The sequence below is a fragment of the Mus caroli genome, unplaced genomic scaffold (assembly GCF_978045245.1).
Source record: "Mus caroli unplaced genomic scaffold, Mus_caroli_1 scaffold_17, whole genome shotgun sequence".
NCBI lineage: Eukaryota > Metazoa > Chordata > Mammalia > Rodentia > Muridae > Mus > Mus caroli.
In genome coordinates this window covers 52,586,354-52,607,595 of record NW_028227272.1, presented here as the reverse complement: position 1 = coordinate 52,607,595, position 21,242 = coordinate 52,586,354, and positions in this window count along the sequence as shown.

The following is a 21,242-nucleotide window of genomic DNA, read 5'->3' as shown; positions in this document are numbered from 1 at the left end:
ATTGAGGATTTTTGCATCAATATTCATAAGGGATATTGGTCTGAAGTTTTCTATCTTTGTTGGGTCTTTTTGTGGTTTAGGTATCAGAGTAATTGTGGCTTCATAGAATGAGTTGGGTAGAGTACCTTCTGTTTCTATTTTGTGGAATAGTTTGTGAAGAACTGGAATTAGATCTTCTTTGAAGGTCTGATAGAACTCTGCACTAAACCCATCTGGTCCTGGGCTTTTTTTAGTTTCGGAGACTATTAATGACTGCTTCTATTTCTTTGGGGGATATAGGGCTGTTTAGATCATTAACCTGATCTTGATTCAACTTTGGTACCTGGTATCTGTCTAGGAACTTCTCCATTTCATCCAGGTTCTCCAGTTTTGTTGAGTATAGCCTTTGGTAGAAGGATCTGATGGTGTTTTGGATGTCTTCAGGATCTGTTGTTATGTCTCCTTTTTCATTTCTGATTTTGTTAATTAGGATGCTTTCCCTGTGCCCTCTAGTGAGTCTGGCTAAGGGTTTATCTATCTTGTTGATTTTCTCAAAGAACCAGCTCCTTGATTGGTTGATTCTTTGAATAGTTTTTCTTGTTTCCACTTGGTTGATTTCACCCATGAGTTTGATTATTTCCTGCCATCTACTCCTCTTGGGTGAATTTGCTTCCTTTTGTTCTAGTGCTTTTAGGTGTGTTGTCAAGCTGCTAATGTGTGCTCTCTCTAGTTTCCTTTTGGAGGCACTCAGAGCTATGAGTTTTCCTCTTAGAAATGTTTTCATTGCGTCCCATAAGTTTGGGTATGTTGTGGCTTCATTTTCATTGAACTCTAAAAAGTCCTTAATTTCTTTCTTTATTCCTTCCTTGACCAAGGTATCATTGAGAAGAGTGTTGTTCAGTTTCCACGTGAAGGTTGGCTTTCTATTATTTATTTTGTTATTGAAGATCAGCCTTAGTCCATGGTGATCTGATAGGATGCATGGGACAATTTCAATAATTTTGTATCTGTTGAGGCCTGTTTTGTGACCAATTATATGGTCAATTTTGGAGAAGGTGCCATGAGGTGCTGAGAAGAAGGTATATCCTTTTGTTTTAGGATAGAATGTTCTGTAGATATCTGCCAGATCCATTTGATTCATAATTTCTCTTAGTTTCTCTGTGTCCCTGTTTAGTTTCTGTTTCCATGATCTGTCCATTGGTGAAAGTGGTGTGTTGAAGTCTCCCACTATTATTGTATGAGGTGCAATGTGTGCTTTGAGATTTACTAAAGTTTCTTTAATGAATGTGGCTGCCTTTGTATTTGGAGCATAGATATTCAGGATTGATAGTTCCTCTTGGAGGATTTTACCTTTGATGAGTATGAAGTGTCCCTCCCTGTCTTTTTTAATGACTTTGGGTTGGAAGTCAATCTTATCAGATATTAGAATGTGTACTCCAGCTTGTTTCTTCATACCATTTGCTTGGAAAATTGTTTTCCAGCCTTTCATTCTGAGGTAGTGTCTATCTTTTTCTCTGAGATGAGTTTCCTGTAAGCAGCAAAATGTTGGGTCTTGTTTGTGTAGCCAGTTTGTTAGTCTATGTCTTTTTATCGGGGAGTTGAGTCCATTGATATTAAGAGATATTAAGGAAAAGTAATTGTTGTTTCCTGTTATTTTTGTTGTTAAAGTTGGCATTCTGTTCTTGTGGCTCTCTTCTTTTAGGTTGGTTGAGGGATTACCTTCTTGTTGTTTCTAGGGCGTGGTTCCTGTCCTTGTATTGGTTTTTTTCTGTTATTATCCTTTGAAGGGCTGGATTCGTGGAGAGATAATGTGTGAATTTGGTTTTGTTGTGGAATATTTTGGTTTCTCCATCTATGTTAATTGAGAGTTTGGCTGGGTATAGTAGCCTGGGCTGGAATTTGTGTTCTTTTAGTGTCTGTATAACATCTGTCCAGGATCTTCTGGCTTTCATAGTCTCTGCTGAAAAATCTGGTGTAATTCTGATAGGCTTGCCTTTATATGTTACTTGGCCTTTTTCTCTTACTGCTTTTAGTATTCTATCTTTATTTAGAGCATTTGTTGTTCTGATTATTATGTGTCGGGAGGTATTTCTTTTCTGGTCCAGTCTATTTGGAGTTCTGTAGGCTTCTTGTATGTTCATGGGCATCTCTTTCTTTAGATTTGGGAAGTTTTCTTCTATAATTTTGTTGAAGATGTTTGCTGTTCCTTTGAGTTGAAAATCTTCATTCTCATCCACTCCTATTATCTGTAGGTTTGGTCTTCTCATTGTGTCCTGTATTTCTTGGATGTTTTGAGTTAGGATCTTTTTGCATTTTACATTTTCCTTGATTGTTGTGCCCATGTTCTCTATGGAATCTTCTGCACCTGAGATTCTCTCTTCCATCTCTTGTATTCTGTTGCTGATGCTCGTATCTATGGTTCCAGATTTCTTTCCTAGGGTTTCTATCTCCAGTGTTGCCTCATTTTGGGTTTTCTTTATTGTGTCTACTTCCCTTTTTAGGTCTAGTATGGTTTTGTTCATTTCCATTATCTGTTTGGATGTGTTTTCCTGTTTTTCTTTAAGGACTTCTACCTGTTTGATTGTGTTATCCTGTTTTTCTTTAAGGACTTCTACCTGTTTGATTGTGTTATCCTGTTTTTCTTTAAGGACTTGTAACTCTTTAGCCATATTCTCCTGTAATTCTTTAAGTGAGTTATTAAAGTCCTTCTTGATGTCCTCTACCATCATCATGAGATATGCTTTTAGATCCGTGTCTAGCTTTTCCGGTGTGTTGGGGTGCCCTGGACTGGGCGAAGTGGGGGTGCTGGGTTCTGATGATGGTGAGTGGTCTTGGTTTCTGTTAGTAAGATTATTACGTTTACCTTTCGCCATCTGGTAATCTCTGGGGTTAGTTGTTATTGTTGTCACTGTTTAAAGATTGGAGCAGAAGCTGTGTTCCACTCACCAGCAGTCTCAAAATCCTGCGGCGGGGGTCGTGGGTAGCTGGCGGTATGCCGGTGCTGGTCCATCCGGAAGAGGCCTGTGGTCCTACTCAGGCCGGTTTTCTGCTTCCCTAACTAATGCAGTCTCTGGTCCCGCGTGCAATTGGATTGGAGCAGAAGCTGTGTTCCACTCACCAGAAGTCTTAAGATCCTGTGGCGGGTGTTGTGGGTAGCTGGGGAGTGTCAGCCGACCCTGCGCCCTAGCTACCCCGGTGCTTTTCTGACCGGAAGAGGCTTGTGGTCCGACGTAGGCCGGATTTCTGCCTCCCCAACCAAAGCAGTCTCAGGTCCCGCGTGATTGGACTGGAGCAGAAGCTGTGTTCCACTCACCAGCAGTCTCAAAATCCTGTGGCGGGGGTCGTGGGTAGCTGGCGGGTGTCAGGCGACCCTGCGCTCAAGCTACCCCTGTGCTGATCCGGCCGGATGAGGCCTGTGACCCTACTCAGGCCGGTTTCTGCTTCCCTAACTAATGCAGTCTCAGGTCCCGCGCGCAATTGGATTGGAGCAGAAGCTGTGTTCCACTCACCAGAAGTCTTAAGATCCTGTGGCGGGTGTTGTGGGTAGCTGGGGAGTGTCAGCCGACCCTGCGCCCTAGCTGCCCCGGTGCTTTTCTGACCGGAAGAGGCTTGTGGCCCTATGTAGGCCGGATTTCTCTCTCCCCAACCAGAGCAGTCTCAGGTCCCGCGTGATTGGACTGGAGCAGAAGCTGTGTTCCACTCACCAGCAGTCCCAAAATCCTGTGTCGGGGGTCGTGGGTAGCTAGCGGGTGTCAGGCAACCCTGCGCTCTAGCTACCCCGGTGCTGATCTGGCCGGATGAGGCCTGTGGCCCTACTCAGGCCGGTTTCTGCTTCCCTAACTCGCGTTCCATATTTTTTAATTTTTTTTATTACATATTTTCCTCAATTACATTTCCAATGCTATCCCAAAAGTCCCCCATATCCCCCCCCCCACTCCACTACCCACCCATTCCCACTTTTTGGCCCTGGCGTTCCCCTGTACTGGGGCATATAAAGTCTAACCAGAGACAACTATAACAACTAACTCCAGAGATTACCAGATGTTGAAAGGCAAACATAAGAATCTTACTAATGGAAACCATGACCACTCACCATCATCAGAACTCAGCACTCCCACCCCACCCAGTCATGGGCACCCCAACACATCCGAAAAGATAGACCCGGATTTAAAAGCATATCTCATGATGATGGTAGAGGACATCAAGAAGGACTTTAATAACTCACTTAAAGAAATACAGGAGAACACTGCTAAACAGGTAGAAGACCTTAAAGAGCAAGCACAAAAATCCCTTAAAGAATTGCCGGAAAACACAACCAAACAGGTGATGGAATTGAATAAAACCATCCAAGACCTAAAAAGGGAAGTACACACAATAAAGAAAACCCAAAGTGAGGCAACGCTAGAGATAGAAACCCTAGGAAAGAAATCTGGAACCATAGATGCGAGCATCAGCAACAGAATACAAGAGATGGAAGAGAGAATCTCAGGTGCAGAAGATTTCATAGAGAACATCGGCACAATAATCAAAGAAAATACAAAATACATTACAGATACTATCCCAAAAGTCCCCCATACCCTCACCCCCCCACTCCCCTACCCACCAACTTCCACTTCTTGGCCCTGGCAGTACTTTGTACTGAGGCATATCCCAATGATGGCTGACTAGGCCATCTTCTGATACATATGTAGCTAGAGACATGAGCTCCGGGGATACTGGTTAGTTCATATTGTTGTTCCACCTATAGGGTTGCAGATCCCTTTAGCTCCTTGGGTACTTTCTCTAGCTCCTGCATTGGGGGCCCTGTGATCCACGGCATAGCCTCACAAGAGACAGCTATATCAGGGTCCTTTCAGCCAACACTTGCTAGTGTATGCAGTGGTGTCAGCATTTGGAGACTGATTATGGGATGGATCCCCGGGTATAGTAGTCTCTAGATGGTCCATCCTTTTGTCTCAGCTCCAAACTTTGTCTCTGTAACTCCTTCCCTGGGTGTTTTGTTCCCAATTCTAAGAAGGGGCAAAGTGTCCACACTTTGGTCTTCATTCTTCTTGAGTTTCATGCGTTTAGCAAGTTGTATCTTATATCTTGGGTATCCTAAGTTTCTGGGCTAATATCCACTTATCAGTGAGTACATATCATGTGAGTTCTTTTGTGATTGGGTTACCTCACTCAGGATGATGCCCTACAGGTCCATCCATTTGCCTAGGAATTTCATAAATTCATTCTTTTTAATATCTGAGTAGTACTCCATTGTGTAAATGTACCACATTTTCTGTATCCATTCCTCTGTTGAGGGGCATCTGGGTTCTTTCCAGCTTCTGGCTATTAAAGATAAGGCTGCTATGAACATAGTGGAGCATGTGTCCTTTTTACCGGTTGGGACATCTTCTGGATATATGCCCAGGAGAGGTATTGCGGGATCCTCCGGTAGTACTATGTCCAATTTTCTGAGGAACCGCCAGACTGATTTCCAGAGTGGTTGTACAAGCTTGCAATCCCACCAACAATGGAGGAGTGTTCCTCTTTCTCCACATCCTTGTCAGAATATGCTGTCACCTGAATTTTTGATCTTAGTTATTCTGACTGGTGTGAGGTGGAATCTCAGGGACTAGACAAGGCTGCCCACTTTCTCCCTACCTAGTCAACGTAGTACTTGAAGTCCTAGCCAGAGCAATTTGACAAAAAAGGAGATCTAGGGGGATACAAATTGGAAAGGAAGAAGTCAAAATATCACTTTTTGCAGATAGTATGAGAGTATATATAAGCAACCTTAAAAATTCCACCAGGGAACTCCTAAACCTTATAAACAGCTTCAGTGCAGTAGCTGCTTATAAAATTAACTCAAACAAGTCAATGGCCTTTCTCTACATAAAGGATAAACAGGCTGAGAAAGAAATTAGGGAAACAACACCCTTCTCAATAGTCACAAATAATATAAAATTCCTTGGCGTGACTATAACTAAGGAAGTGAAATATCTGTATGATAAGAACTTCAAGTCTCTGAAGAAAGAAATTAAAGACGATCTCAGAAGATGGAAAGATCTCCCATGCTCATGGATTGGCAGGATCAACATTGTAAAAATGGCTATCTTGCCAAAATCAATCTACACATTCAATGCAATCCCCATCAAAATTCCAACTCAATTCTTCAATGAATTAGAAAGGGCAATTTGCAAATTCATCTGGAATAACAAAAAAATCTAGGATAGCAAAAACTCTTCTCAATGATAGAAGAACCTCTGGTGGAATCACCATGCCTGACTTCAGAGCAATTGTGATAAAAACGGCATAGTACTGGTACAGCGACAGACAAGTAGACCAATGGAATAGAATTGAAGACCCAGAGATGAACCCACACACCTATGGTCACTTGATCTTTGACAAGGGAGCTAAAACCATCCAGTGGAAAAAAAGACAGCACTTTCAACAAATGGTGCTGGCACAACTGGCAGTTATCATGTAGAAGAATGCAAATTGATCCATTCCTATCTCCTTGTACTAAGGTCAAATCTATGTGGATCAAGGAACTCCATATAAAACCAGAGTCAGTGAAACTTATAGAGGAGAAAGTGGGGGAAAGCCTTGAAGATATAGGTACAGGGGAAAAATTCCTGAATAGAACCACAATGGCTTGTGCTTTAAGATTGAGAATCGACAAATGGGACCTCATAAAACTGCAAAGCTTCTGTAATGCAAAAGACACCGTCAATAAGACAAAAAGGCCACCAACAGATTGGGAAAGGATCTTTACCTATCCTAAATCAGATAGAGGACTAATATCCAATATATATAAAGAACTCAAGAAGGTGGACTCCAGAAAATCAAATAACCCCATTAAAAATGGGGCTCAGAGCTAAACAAAGAATTCTTACCTGAGGAATACCAAATGGCTGAGAAGCACCTGAAAAATGTTCAGCATCCTTAATCGTCAGGGAAATGCAAATCAAAACAACCCTGAGATTCCACCCTCTTAACAATTTTTTGTTTGACAACTTTTTTACTCATTCCATAACACTTATGAAACACAAATATTCATTCAGTTATGTCTCTCTAAATCCATGTGTTGAAATGCAGTTCTTTTCAAAACTCCTGGACTGTTCTTAACAGAAAAAGGAGAAAAAAAATCTTAAAATTCTTATGGAAGCACAAAATATTCTAGATAGCCAAAGCAAATCTTGAGCAAAATGAAAATCTTGGAGTCATCACCTGATTTCAGGTTAAACTATGGAGTCATAGTAACAATAAAACAGCTTGGTATGGCAGACAAAATCGTAGAGGGAAATGATGTAATTATTTTTATTTTCAAAAAATAAAGAACATTAAAAACAAACAAATAGCTGGGCAGTGATGGCTCACGCCTTTAATCCCAGCACTTGGGAGGCAGAGGCAGATGGATTTCTGAGTTCCAGGCCAGCCTGGTCTACAGAGTGAGTTCTAGGTCAGCAAGGGCTACACAGAGAAACTTTGTCTTGAAACAAACAAAGAAACAAACAAACAAAAAAACTCCATCCTATATTGAGTACCTTTTATATAAAATTCTTTCTGTATTTTGAAGCTATTTAACTATGAGGTCCAATGATAGAAAATACTGTATTATAATGTATATGTTTATGTATATAACTGAATAAAGCCTATAAAAAATAAAAATCTTTGTACCCTCCCTCCCTTCCCTCCCTTCCTCCTTTTCCTCCCTTCCCTCCCTCCCTCCTCCTTCTCTCTTTCTCTCCTTTCTTTCTTTCCTTCTTCCCTATTTCAACCAAAGTCTTACTTTGTAGTCCAGGATGGCCTCAAACTCATGGTGGTCCTCCTGCTTCAGCCTCTCAAATTTTGGGATGACAAATGTAAGCGAACAAGTCTGGCTCATGTGTCGATATTTCTTAAATTAGTTTCTTAAAATTTGGACGTTTCACTTTTGGTTCTATGTGCAGTTTCTTGCTCAGCTTGTAAATTTCATGGCAATCAGATACCAAATCTTCCTAGTTTTGATGTCTTCAGACTCCCAGGCTATCCTTTACAGATAGCTCTTACATATGATGCATTTATTTGAACTGATGAATGAGCAGGTATGCCAGCCACTAAGCTCTGAGAGCCAGGATAGAATGGCCTCATGGTTGAATTTCAACTCTAGGGATTGTTCTTTAAAAAAAGGAAAACATTACATTTACAATTTTACCTGAATTTTTTTTTTATCTACAGAACTGGCTTAAGTATCACTTACAGCCTCAAATCTTAATTATCACACGTTAAAATAATGATCCTGGTTCCTGACTGTGGGGGGTCACAGAAATCCAGAGGCCTTACAATGTTTTGAATTTTCACTTACTCTGGGTTCAAAGAAAGAAATGGCAATGTGGCTGATATGTGGACCCTCCTAAGGTTGGGCAGTCCAATCTCAGAGAGGAGAGGTTAAGGGCAATGGGGGGAAGGAGAAGGAGAAGAAGAAGAAGAAGAAGAAGAAGAAGAAGGAGGAGGAGGAGGAGGAGGAGGAGGAGGAGGAGGAGGAGGAGGAGGGGAGAGAGAGAGAGAGAGAGAGAGAGAGAGAGAGAGAGAGAGAGAGAGAGAGAGAGAGAGAGAGAGAGAGAGAGAGAGTGAGTTCTGGTAGGTTGTGGCAAACAGAAGGATGATAGTGTCTATGAAGGAGTTCCTCATATTGGTGACTGCATATACCCCAAAGTTAAGTTGATTAATGAATTTCAGTAATGCCCTTACAATTTAGATTTTGCCCTTTAGCAATGGAGTATTGTTATAGCTGTTCCCTTCTTATGAATTAATCTATGGTTCTAACATGTGACTAAAATAGAATTAGTTCAAATCTGCAGTTCCTCTTCTAGTTCCATTCTAGTGACACTTCCCATCCTTCTGTTACTTGTCTGCTTTCCCTGCCAATGCCTGCTCCATCAGCACTGGCAGACCCACTTTGCCATAGACAACAGGAACCTGGACTGCTTCAGGGTTTTCCCCTTGCCTTGCATCCCCCCCCCCCAGGTAGCTGTTGGCTACAGACTGATTGGTGCCAGACTATGAAACTCAGTAGACTTGCTCAAGGAAGAAGCACCATTAGGTTTAACTCTCAGTTCAGCAAACTGTCTTTCAAGACACGGACTAAAATGTCATTCTCCAGCTGGGGTCTTCCTCTATCCTTGGTTGTTTCTTCTACTTTTGCACCAAGGTCTGCTGCAAGCACTTCCTCAATAAGTTATTTGCATTAAGTCCTTGTTCTGTTATAGGGTCTGTTTGGGGAAAATCTGGCCTGAAAGATTCTGCTTTCAAGTGTGTTTGCATTTTATTCTCTTTCCTTTTTTTTTTTTTAATCTAGAAGCATCTTTAGAAAGTTGAAATTCCACCACACACACCAACGCCCACTCTTGCTCTGTTTTATATTAGTTTCAAACATATTATTAGTGGGCATATAGTCTTTCATTGGGGTCTAAGTTTCATTAATAGCTTTGGATTGTGAGGTATTTATGTTTTTTTAATTTATAAACAATTCTATGACAGCTCATTCTTTTCTTCATTTTATTATTCTATGAAGTAGTCACAAAACACACATGTTCCTATTTAAGTTGACACATTTTCTCATATTTTTATTGTGTCCATATCTTGAAATTTGTATGCTTTATGGAATAGCCAAGTCAAGATAACTAGCATGTACTTTATTACATAACCGTTTGAAATGTTGTGTTAGTGAGGGTTTCTTACTCTCACTTTGCTGCAACAAAACACCATGACCAAAAACCAAGTTGGGGACAAACGGTCTTAATTCAGCGTATACTTCTACATTGCTGTTCATTACCAAAGGAAGTCAGGACAGGAACTCACACAGGGCAGAAACCTGGAGGCAGGAGCTGATGCAGAGGCCATAGAGGGGTGCAGCTTATAGTCTTGCTTCCCCTGGCTTGCTCAGCCTGCTTTCTTATAGAAGCCAGGACTACCATCCATACCCTCCCCCAGTGATCACTAATTGAGAAAATGCTTTTTAGCTGGATCTCATGGAGGCATTTCCTCACCTGAGACTCTTACCTCTCTTGTGTCAAACTGACACCAAACCGGGCAGTACAAGTATCTTAGCAATTTCAAGAATTATCATGAACTATATTTATCATGTTATAGATATGTTTATTTTTTGAATTTGTTCCTGCTGGTGGAATTTTGACCTCTTCACCAACACCTTCCTAACATCTGCTAAGCCTGCCGCCCTGGTATCTGTCATTCTATTATTGTTTGTCTTTAACTTTTCTAGAATCTTGGCCTTGGTTTCATCATCCAGCTAAGGCTAGCCTTGAGCTCCTAATCCTCCTGCCTCTGCATTTTTAAGAGTTGACATTTGTGGCTTAATTTGCATTTCTCAGATGATTAGGGAGGCTGAACATTTTTCAATAAGCTTATTGGTCTTTTATGTGGCTACTTATGAGAAATATCAATTCATGTCCTTTCCCCATTTATAAATCGTTATTTGTTTAATTGTTGAGTTGTTTGATGTATTTTAGAAATTAACTTGTTTTCTGGTATGTAGATTGCAAATATTTTCTACTATTATATGAAACTTTTTATATGTTGAATAACTTGAAGACACTACTGGCTAAACATACTAAGTTTACTGTCAACTTTAGAAATGCTGAAAAAATTTTGAAACAGTTAAAGTCATAGATACCCTACAATAATGATGATGGTAGAAATAATAGAAATAACCATTATGATCACAACTATCTATTGCCACTTGCAGTATTTTCTGTTAGGTATTGTGTTAGATGCTTCACCAAAATTATTGATTTAATATGTACATATGAACACCCACACAGTAGTTCGAGTACATTGACTATTTTAGAGAGATAAAGTGAGCTAAAGTGGTATTGCTTTTACAAATAAATGTGGAAGTTAGATGGGGTTGTGTGAAGAAAGAAATGAACATGAATGGAGTATGTTCTACATACTCAACAGTTGTCCATAAAAGGCCTAGAGTCTGATTAGAGACTCTTCTCTTGATATGTCAGTGGTCTAAAGTAGGTACTTAAAGTGGGAGAAAGAATAAAGAAGACAGGCAGCAAGATAGAATCAGCTAGTCCTCAGATCTCTTTTACTCTGTGCTGCACATGAAGTTTCTAACTCTATATCAGATAGATAGACCTAGAAGAATTCCTAGTAATTTGGGGGTTTACATAGAAAAAAATATTACTTAAAAAAAAACAAAAAACTTTTGTGAGTAATTTAAATAAAAGAAGGTTTATATTTGGACCAAATTGTGGAACTTTCGAATGGATTTTCCTCAAGACAAACTACTTATCAGTAGATTATCACTACTCAAGGAGACGGAGTGTACTTGGCTTCATGCATCACGAGCATTTTCGTGATGGTTATGCAACTGGGAAGACAACATTGAGAGGAAGTCATTGCCTCTGCTTTTCACCTGTCTTGTTATATGTATGTTCTGCTTCCTGTGACTTATTCCAAAGGTAATTTCTTTATGTGTTATAAAGATAGAACAAAGTACAATTTACAACCCGCCTTACATTAATCTGGTCAAACTAGTTAACTCAGTTATTTTAGGTTGAGTGACAAAGTTTTATAATATTTAAGGACTATAAGGAAATAGGATATGTTACTATGGTTGGCATTTACGTAGAAGCTTTCTGTTCCTGTGGACTTTAACAATATGTTATAATTTTATAAGAATATAAAATGGAAGCCAGGCATGGCTCACACCTTTAATCCCAGCACTCAGGAGACAGAGGCAGGCGGATCTCTGAGTTTGAGGCCAGCCTGGTCTACAGAGTGAGTTCCAGGACAGCCAAGGCTACACAGAGAAACCCTGTCGTAAAAACCAATATATATATATATATATATATATATATATATATATATATATGTAATGTAATCATTTTGAGCTTAAACTCTGACTTCAATTTCTATGTATTATGAAATACTAGACTGAGCAGAAAAGAAATCTTGAAGTTGCTCTACAAACAAACAGAATATAACGAGTTTGTGATGTAGACACACACCATCTTAATTTAAGGAAACAAAGCTCCTGCTTTGTGAACAAAGTGAACAAAGAAGAGGGTCAAGAAAAAAAAAACCTTAAAAGTGAATCCTTAGGTCATACTGGTGATGAGAATTTACAGGTGTAGCTTTTGACATCCATAGGAGACACAATATTCAGCAAACTCCCTGTTCCTCTGGCTCTTACAGTCTTTCATTCTCTCTTTCTCTCTTTCCCTCTCTCTCTCTCTCTCTCTCTCTCTCTCTCTCTCTCTCTCTCTCTCTCTTTCTTTCTTTCTTCCTTTTTTAACTTTTTAAAAATTATTTTATTTATTTGCATTCCAAAAGTTGCCCCCTGCCCCATGCCTCCTCCCCAAGTTCTTCATCCTATTTCCCCAACCCTGCCTCTGAGAGGATGCTCCCACACCCACCCTCCCACTCCCAGATCATCCCCACCAGCATCCCTCTTCCCTGGGGCATCAAGTTTCCATGGGATTAGTTGTATCCTCTCCCACTGAGGCAGTCCTCTGCTACACATGTGCCGTGGGCCACAAACCAGCCTATGTGTGCTCCTTGGTTTTTGGCTTAGTCCCTGGGAGCTCTGAGGAATCCAGGTTAGTTGACAATGCTGCAATTCCCTTCAGCTCCTTCAATCATTCCTTTAACTCTTCCATATTGGTCCCCATCCTCAATCCAATGGTTGACTGAAAGTATCTGCGTTTGTCTTAGTTGCTGGTAGAGTCTCTCAGAGGACAGCCTTGCCAGGCTCCTGTCTGCATACACAATATGGACTCAGTAATAGTATCAGGGTTTGGTGCCTGTGCATGGGATGGATCCCAAGTTGAGAAGGTCACTGGATGGCCTTTCTTTAAGGCTCAGCTTCATTTTGTGCAAGCATTTCCTTTAGACAAGACAGGAGGGTTGCCCAGAGGGCCAGGAGAATGATTCGAAATATGCAGCATAGTGGGTTATAAGGGAGGACCTCTAAAAATTGCCAGAGTCCTGGGATGTGAGAGGTTATTAGGATTCAATGGGGATGATATTAGTGGAAATGCCCAACAGTGGGGACATAAAACCGGAAGAGACCACGTCCAGTAGATAGACATGTCTCTCAGTTGAGACAGGGGACCATAACTCAGAATTGTTGCTGTCTTACAGTCTTTCTTCCCCCATATTCTATAGTGATCCCTGAGCCTTAGGTGCAGGAGTTGTGTTGGATATGTATTGACTGGGACACAGCTCTAAAATTCTGCATTTTGATTGGTTGTAGATTTTTATAATGGTTTTCATCTGTCTCAAAGTTTCTTTGATGTGACGTAAGGACTGCAGTTATCTATCTGTATAAGAACAATTATTTAGAATGTAGTTAGGAATCCATAACTACTGGTTTAGTAAAGTGGCAGTTGTAAGTTCTCCTCCAAGACTCATGACTTCACTAACCCTGGGTAGTGGGCTAGACATGAGCTAAATAACAAGGATATTAATAGACATGTTAATGTGGACAGGGGAAGGCACAAGAGGATGAAACTATAAGCAGAGAACTACAGGCAACTAAGGAATGTTGAGAATGGGAGAAATAGTCTTCCCCAGGGAAGTGCACATCAAGTGGTTATCCAATACGAAATGGTCAGCCCTGTAAACATACATACAATATTATATAACTCAGTCAATCATATGTGTGTATATATATATGTATATATATGTGTGTGTGTGTATTTATATATATATGTGTGTGTGTATTTATATATACATATATATGTACACACATATATCTGTATAACTGTATGTGACAACAATTAGTGAAAATAACCATGAATTTGAATGAAAACAAGGACAAGTATATGTGAGGATTTGGAGAAAGGTGTGCTTGTACACATCTGTAGTCCCAGGCATAGGGAAGTGGAACAGAGACTTAGGTTTTCTAGAAAGCTGGTTTAGCCAAACCATGAAAGGATCAATGAAGGTCTTCGTTTAAAAAACATCCCATAATCAGCTTCTAAACTCAGACACCATTGCATACACTAGCAAGATTTTGCTGAAAGGACCCAAATATAGCTGTCTCTTGTGAGACTATGCAGGGGCCTAGCAAACACAGGAGTGGATGCTCACAGTCAGCTATTGAATGGATCACAGGGCTCCCAATGGAGGAGCTAGAGAAAGTACCCAAGGAGCTAAAGGGATCTGCAACCCAATAGTTGGAACAACATGATGAACTAACCAGTACCCCGGAGCTCTTGTCTCTAGCTGCATATGTATCGAAAGATGGCCTAGTCGGCCATCACTGGAAAGAGAGGCCCATTGGACTTGCAAAATTTATATGCCCCAATATAGGGGAATGCCAGGGCCAAAAGAATGGGAATGGGTGGGTGGGGAAGTGGGGGGCGCTATGGGGGACTTTTGGGATAGCATTGGAAATGTAATTGAGGAAAATATGTAATAAAAAATATTAAAAATTAAAAAAAATAAATTGTGTATTGATAGAGGAAGACACCTGACTTCTATATCTCACTTCTACATATGCACCAGTATGCAGACTTACACAGCAGGTACTATTCTCTCTCTCTCTCTCTCTCTCTCTCTCTCTCTCTCTCTCTCTCTCTCTCTCTCTCTCTCTCTCCCTCTCTCCCTCCCTCTCCCTCCCTCCCTCCCTCCCTTCCCTGAGCTCAGATAGATTAGGTGCTCCTAGGTTGATTAAATATTTATCTTTGTTGAAGACAAAGGAACAGTGTTTTTAGAGTTGAAAAGCTAAACATGATTTCTGTGAGAGATAACAAAGCTTGCAAGACCTCCCTTGTAAAACTACTGTGCAAATTCAATACACGGTACATCATCATTCAGAGTGAAAATATGCTTTCCATGATTGGTTCAGTTCCAAAATTACTGGATTCTAACAGAGATATTTCTCTTCTTCTCAGAATGGCAACTTCCTAGTGTCTGGCAGTTTTGAGAAAGCCTGTGTTCTCTCAGCAGCTAAGAACACAGATCTGCGTGTTGATCAAGACCGAAGTGAGACTGAGAAAACCCAGAACTGAGGTAAATAGTTCCAGGAAACGCCAGAAGGCCTGTCACGATGTTCTGTGGTATTTCAAGGGCTTTACAAAAAGGTGAAATAGGGTGAACACGAGGAAAGGTAACTCGAGAAAAAGCTTAATCTGAGAACCAAACAAACAAAGCCTGAAGAAAGCACCATGCAGACTTTCTTTTCAGTGGGACAGAAGGATGACCTCTTCCTCAGGGCGTAGAGAAACTGTTGGTCAACTTGAGTTGGGGACACACTTTGGAAAATAGCCACACCCTTTGGCATGTCTCCCTCTTCCTGGGTGCTTATCCATGGCTAACCTCTCTTTTAGGACATGTGGGAATATTTCCTCTTAGATTCTTGCTGCTAGGTATGACACAGAGCCACATTTTGGGCAATAGGACAACATCAAGTCCCCACTAAATTATGGTACACCAGGGCATGAAACAGACGTTACAAAAGCCAAATTTGTTTCCTCTAAGCTAAGCCTTTGCAGCTGTTTGTTATTGTGACACATTTCTGAGACAGATCAGAAGGACTCATCTCTCCCTGGGCACTGGTGGGTGTTATTAGTACTCTTAAGCATCACTGGACGCTACTGAGTCCTGTTGAATGCTATTAGAATAGTTGATTCTGCGTTGAGTTCTTGTTTATTGTAAATAGACCTTTGATGCTTTCTATAAATAAGGAAAACATTTGGGAGCAAGCTGTTCGATGACTTTGCATTATACCTGCAGTGGGGGTATACCAGCCAGGCAGTTCCTTTAGTGATGATTGTCTGAACTGCTTTCATGACAGATTTGCCTTTTTTTAAAAACAAAAACAAACAACAAAACACTTTACAGTCTCACAGAGGAATGAGCAGCTGTGGCAAACCATTAAACTCTGGCTGGAGAAGACACGCTCCATACACCAGAAAGCCTGGACCAGCCTTCGGAAACTGCTTTCCGAGCAAGATAAGTGTTAATGAGCTCTAAATGATTCCCTGGCCACTTTAACTCTGGTCAGAGGTGGAGCACTGTCTTTGGCATTGTGGCAGGTGCCATGATCGGTGTTGATCACAATTCATTCACATATAGGACTGTGCCATAATTAGGATGAACATCTTCAGCATCCTACCTAGCCCTCCTACTTGTATAGGCAGGCTGTTTGTCTCACTCTGAGTTAGCCGGGCTATTTCCAGAAGTTCAGTATGAGACCTGTTAGAAGGATCCTAAAGGGGATACAAATTGGCAAAGGAGAAATAAAGGTATCACTATTTGCAGATGATATGATAGTATACATAAGTGACCTCCAAAGTTCTACCAGCTAAAGTGTGGCCAAGTGGTAGGAGATGTGGTGGGGGCAGCCGCAATAAGAATGTGGCTGGAGAGTTCAAAGGTGGCCAGGGACAGAGGCAGCAGGCCTCAGGGGAGCGGAAGTAGACAGAGGCTGCAGAAAGTTGACAGTGAGAGACTACAGGCCCCAGTTTCTCCAAGAGTTCTAGGGAGCTAAGGGCTGAGGGTCTGATATCTAGGAGATATAACAGTGCCTGATATTGACTAATTCTACCAATAGTTGCTTCTAACAGCCTGGCAATGTGCTGGCAGCCAAGTGCTATGCCACACTGGGTATCACAGCCCAGAGCAATACGCCTTCCTAAGACCCAAGTCTGTAGCATCTAGAGCCATAAGCCTTTAGTTCTCAAGATTTGGAGTTAGAAGGCTTTAGCAGTGTTATTCTGGCCCCAAAGCTGTTGGCTTTAAAAGGCACAGGTCTTGCAATACAAGAAGAGCTAGTTCTGCATGCTGTGCTCATGATCTCTACTACCTAGATTAAATTACCCTATTCTACCTAACACCATCCTTTATTTCATTTCCTCCAACACATCGTGTGTCCTTTTTGAAATGATCTCAAGTGTTTATCAACATTGTATCACCTCAGTCACCGAAGATGCATTAATAGGAAGATAATTCCTTAACGGATTCATTTTTTTTCAGAGGCTCATGGATCTCAAGCAACCCTAATCAATCTTAAATAAGCTATAAGAGTAGCCAATAAGCTACCTTTGCACGGACTTGGTAAATAAAGAGATGACCATAAGTGGCTCTTGCTGAAATAGGCTAGGTGCTGACTAATTTAGTGATTTTTATGACCTGTCTCATGTACTGCAGAGAGGCAGTAAACTGTCTGTAAACTGGGCAGAACTAGGAAGAATGGATGCTTCCAGTCCCTGGTCTTCTCCAAACATGGAGCCTGCAAAAAAGAGGGTGTATGTCTATGCACAGAGTGCTTTCTTCATGCCTCTACTTCCTGAGCTGGATAAAAGAACCAGCTGCCTCCTTCCAAATCAGGCATGCACAGAGTGCGCTCTTCTGTCACACCACGGGTTGAATGTTCCAAGGTGTTTGTGATTTTCTTTTCTATGTGGAATCCTCAGAGTTTTCATCCTTCATTGACTTCTGGCAGCTTTGTCCTACACTGCCCTGGCCTCCTGGCTCATTATTGTGTCTGTTTCTTGGGCTCATTGCCTTCTGACTCTGTCTGTTGTTCCCTTGCTCCTTGTGAATGCACCATGATACTTAGGTGTTCTTGAGGGTGGGTTCTGACCCAGTATGAGTGATTGGCATTGTGCAGCCATCCCAAGACGTCCAAGCCATGCCTCTATCCTGCTTCTCTCCTCCTCTATCCATATGATTCTCATCTCCTGAAAAAGCCGGACTTTCAACTTTTCCCTCACTTATGCAATGACTCTTAGTTAATTTTGAGAATTGACTCAGGCATGGTTAACCCCAAAACATCTACCAAAGCTAAAGATTCTTCCTTTGTAGTCACACAGCCTTCCTAATATTTCTTCTTTATTCAAGTATCATGTGGGACAGTGCCCTGAGTTGTGTGTATACATTTCTCCTCTACCAGACCGTAAGTTCTCTGAAGGCAGAGTGGTCTCGCCCTATTTCTATGTTTTCCATACAGAAGGCTGTGAAGGTGTTAGGAAGTGATTTTATTTATTCTAGTTCAGTCTATTTATTCGTTAAGCATCTATTGATAGCTTGCTCTACAACATGCATCATCCTTAGTGCCAGCTTTCATTCAGTTCAGTTCAATTCAGTTCTACAAGGCATATTGCATTACTGTTTTGTGTCAGACTTTGAGTCAAGTCTGAGGAAATCTATTAGGATTTCTAATAGTCTATAAAATAAACTTTGCAGCATCTTTGGCGGTTCCTTGCCTCATGTTGTGTCAGAGTTCTCTCTCTCTCTCTCTCTCTCTCTCTCTCTCTCTCTCTCTCTCTCTCTCTCTCTTGTTCTCTTTGAATTTTGCCTGTTTTTACTTTTAATTTTTAATTTCTTTTTATAAAATTTGTTATACTCTACAGGTCTTTTGTGTCTATATTATGGGTTTTAGTGTTCTGTTTTATGGGATTCTTGGGTGTGCAAACAAGTGGGTCTCTGCATCTAGATTTGTCTCTTGTGCTTTCTCTTGGGCTCTTTTGCTTCTGTTTGTTTTGTTCAATTCCAATTTGTTTGTTTTTGTTTTATCATATTGTATTTTATTATTATAACTTAGATGCTTATTTGTTTTCTAACAAGAGACAGAAAGGGTGTGTATCTTCTTTTCTGTTTTAGTTTGTTTTCTTAAATTCCTTCATGGGACTTTTTGCCTTATATATATTCCATGTCCTTGGCGATTTTGTTATTAAACTACAGATTACAGATAATATATCATATGATTTTAATTAAAGATCAAATTTCAAAAAGTCAATAGAGCCACTCTTTCTTAGTTATCTTGTAGTTGTCAGCTTGACAGAGTCTTGAATTGTCTGAAAAGTGAGTCTCTTTTAAGTACCTTTATTTATCAAGGTGTTCTGTGGGTATGTCTGTGAGGAATCATAGTGACTTTTGATAGGTACAGGAGGGCCCAACCTACTGGGGAACACTGTCTGTGAGCAGGTGGTCTTGGGATGTATATGAAAGTTAAGCATGAGCCTGTACTGAGCGAGTGAGCAGCATTTTCTTTTCTTTTTTTTTTTTTTTTTTTTTACAGGTCTGTATACTATAATTTATCTGCATTTTTCTAAAATACTAAAAGCCATAGTCTCAAAATATCATTGGGTAGAGATGAGAATATTTTGTCATTTTATAGAGCATTTCTTTTTTTTTTTTTTTAACGTGAGGAGGAAAGGATTTATTTCATCTTACAGCGGAAAGTCCAGCATGAAGGGAAAGCTGGGCAGGAACCTGGAGGCAGGAACTGAAGAAGATGCCAAGGAGGAACTCTGTTTACTGGCTTGCTCAGTTTGCTTATTTGCTTTTCTTTTTTTTTTTTGATTTTTAATATTTTTATTACATATTTTCCTCAATTACATTTCCAATGCTATCCCAAAAGTCCCCCATAGCGCCCCCCACTTCCCTACCCACCCATTCCCATTCTTTTGGCCCTGGCATTCCCCTATATAGGGGCATATAAAGTTTGCAAGTTCAATGGGCCTCTCTTTCCATTGATGGCCGACTAGGCATCTTTCGATACATATGCAGCTAGAGACAAGAGCTCCGGGGTTCTGGTTAGTACATCATGTTGTTCCAACAATAGGGTTGCAGATCCCTTTAGCTCCTTGGGTACTTTCTATAGCTTCTCCATTGGGAGCCCTGTGATACATCCAAAAGCTGACTGTGAACATCCACTCCTGTGTTTGCTAGGCCCCGGCATCGTCTCACAAGAGACAGCTATATTTGGGTCCTTTCAGCAAAATCTTGCTAGTGTATGCAATGGTGTCAGCGTTTAGAAGCTGCTTATGGGATGGATCCCTGGATACGGCAGTCTCTAAATGGTCCATCCTTTCATCACAGCTACGAACTTTGTCTCTGTAACTCCTTCCCTGGGTGTTTTGTTCCCAATTCTAAGAAGGGGCACAGTGTCCACACTTTGGTCTTCATTCTTCTTGAGTTTCATGCGTTTATCAAATTGTATCTTATATCTTGGGTATCCTAAGTTTTGGGCTAATATCCACTTATCAGTGAATACATATTGTGTGAGTTCTTTTGTGATTGTGTTACTTCACTCAAGATGATGCCCTCCAGGTCCATCCATTTGGCTAGGAATTTCATAAATTCATTCTTTTTAATAGCTGAGTAGTACTCCATTGTGTAAATGTACCATAATTTCTGTATCCATTCCTCTGTTGAGGGACATCTGGGTTCTTTCCAGCTTCTGGCTAGTATAAATAGGGCTGCTATGAACATAGTGGAGCATGTGTCCTTTTTACTGGTTGGGACATCTTCTGGATATATGCCCAGGAGAGGTATTGCTGGATCCTCCGGTAGTACTATGTCCAATTTTCTGAGGAACCGCCAGACTGATTTCCAGAGTGGTTGTACAAGCTTGCAATCCCACCAACAATGGAGGAGTGTTCCTCTTTCTCCACATCCTCGCCAGCATCTGCTGTCACCTGAATTTTTGATCTTAGCCATTCTGACTGGTGTGAGGTGGAATCTCAGGGTTGTTTTGATTTGCATTTCTCTGATGATTAAGGATGTTGAACATTTTTTCAGGTGTTTCTCTGCCATTCGGTATTCCTCAAGTGAGAATTCTTTGTTAAGTTCTGAGCCCCATTTTTAATGGGGTTATTTGACTTTCTGGAGTCCACCTTCTTGAGTTCTTTATATATATTGGATATTAGTCCCTTATCTGATTTAGGATAGGTGAAGATCCTTTCCCAATCTGTTGGTGGTTTTTTTGTCTTATTGATGGTGTCTTTAGCCTTGCAGAAGCTTTGTAGTTTCATGAGGTCCCACTTGTCAATTCTCGATCTTACAGCACAAGCCATTACTGTTCTATTCAGGAATTTTTCCCCTGTGCCCATATCTTCAAGGCTTTTCCCCCACTTTCTCCTCTATAAGTTTCAGTGTCTCTGGTTTTATGTGAAGTTCCTTGATCCACTTAGACTTGACCTTAGTACAAGGAGATAGGAATGGATCGATTCACATTCTTCTACATGTTAACAACCAGTTGTGCCAGCACCATTTGTTGAAAATGCTGTCTTTCTTCCACTGGATGTTTTTAGCTCCCTTGTCGAAGATCAAGTGACCGTAGGTGTGTGGGTTCATTTCTGGGTCTTCAATTCTATTCCATTGGTCTATTTGTCTGTCACTATACCAGTACCATGCAGTTTTTATCACAATTGCTCTGTAGTAGAGCTTTAGGTCCGGCATGGTGATTCCACCAGAGGTTCTTTTATCCTTGAGGAGAGTTTTTGCTATCCTAGGTTTTTTGTTATTCCAGATGA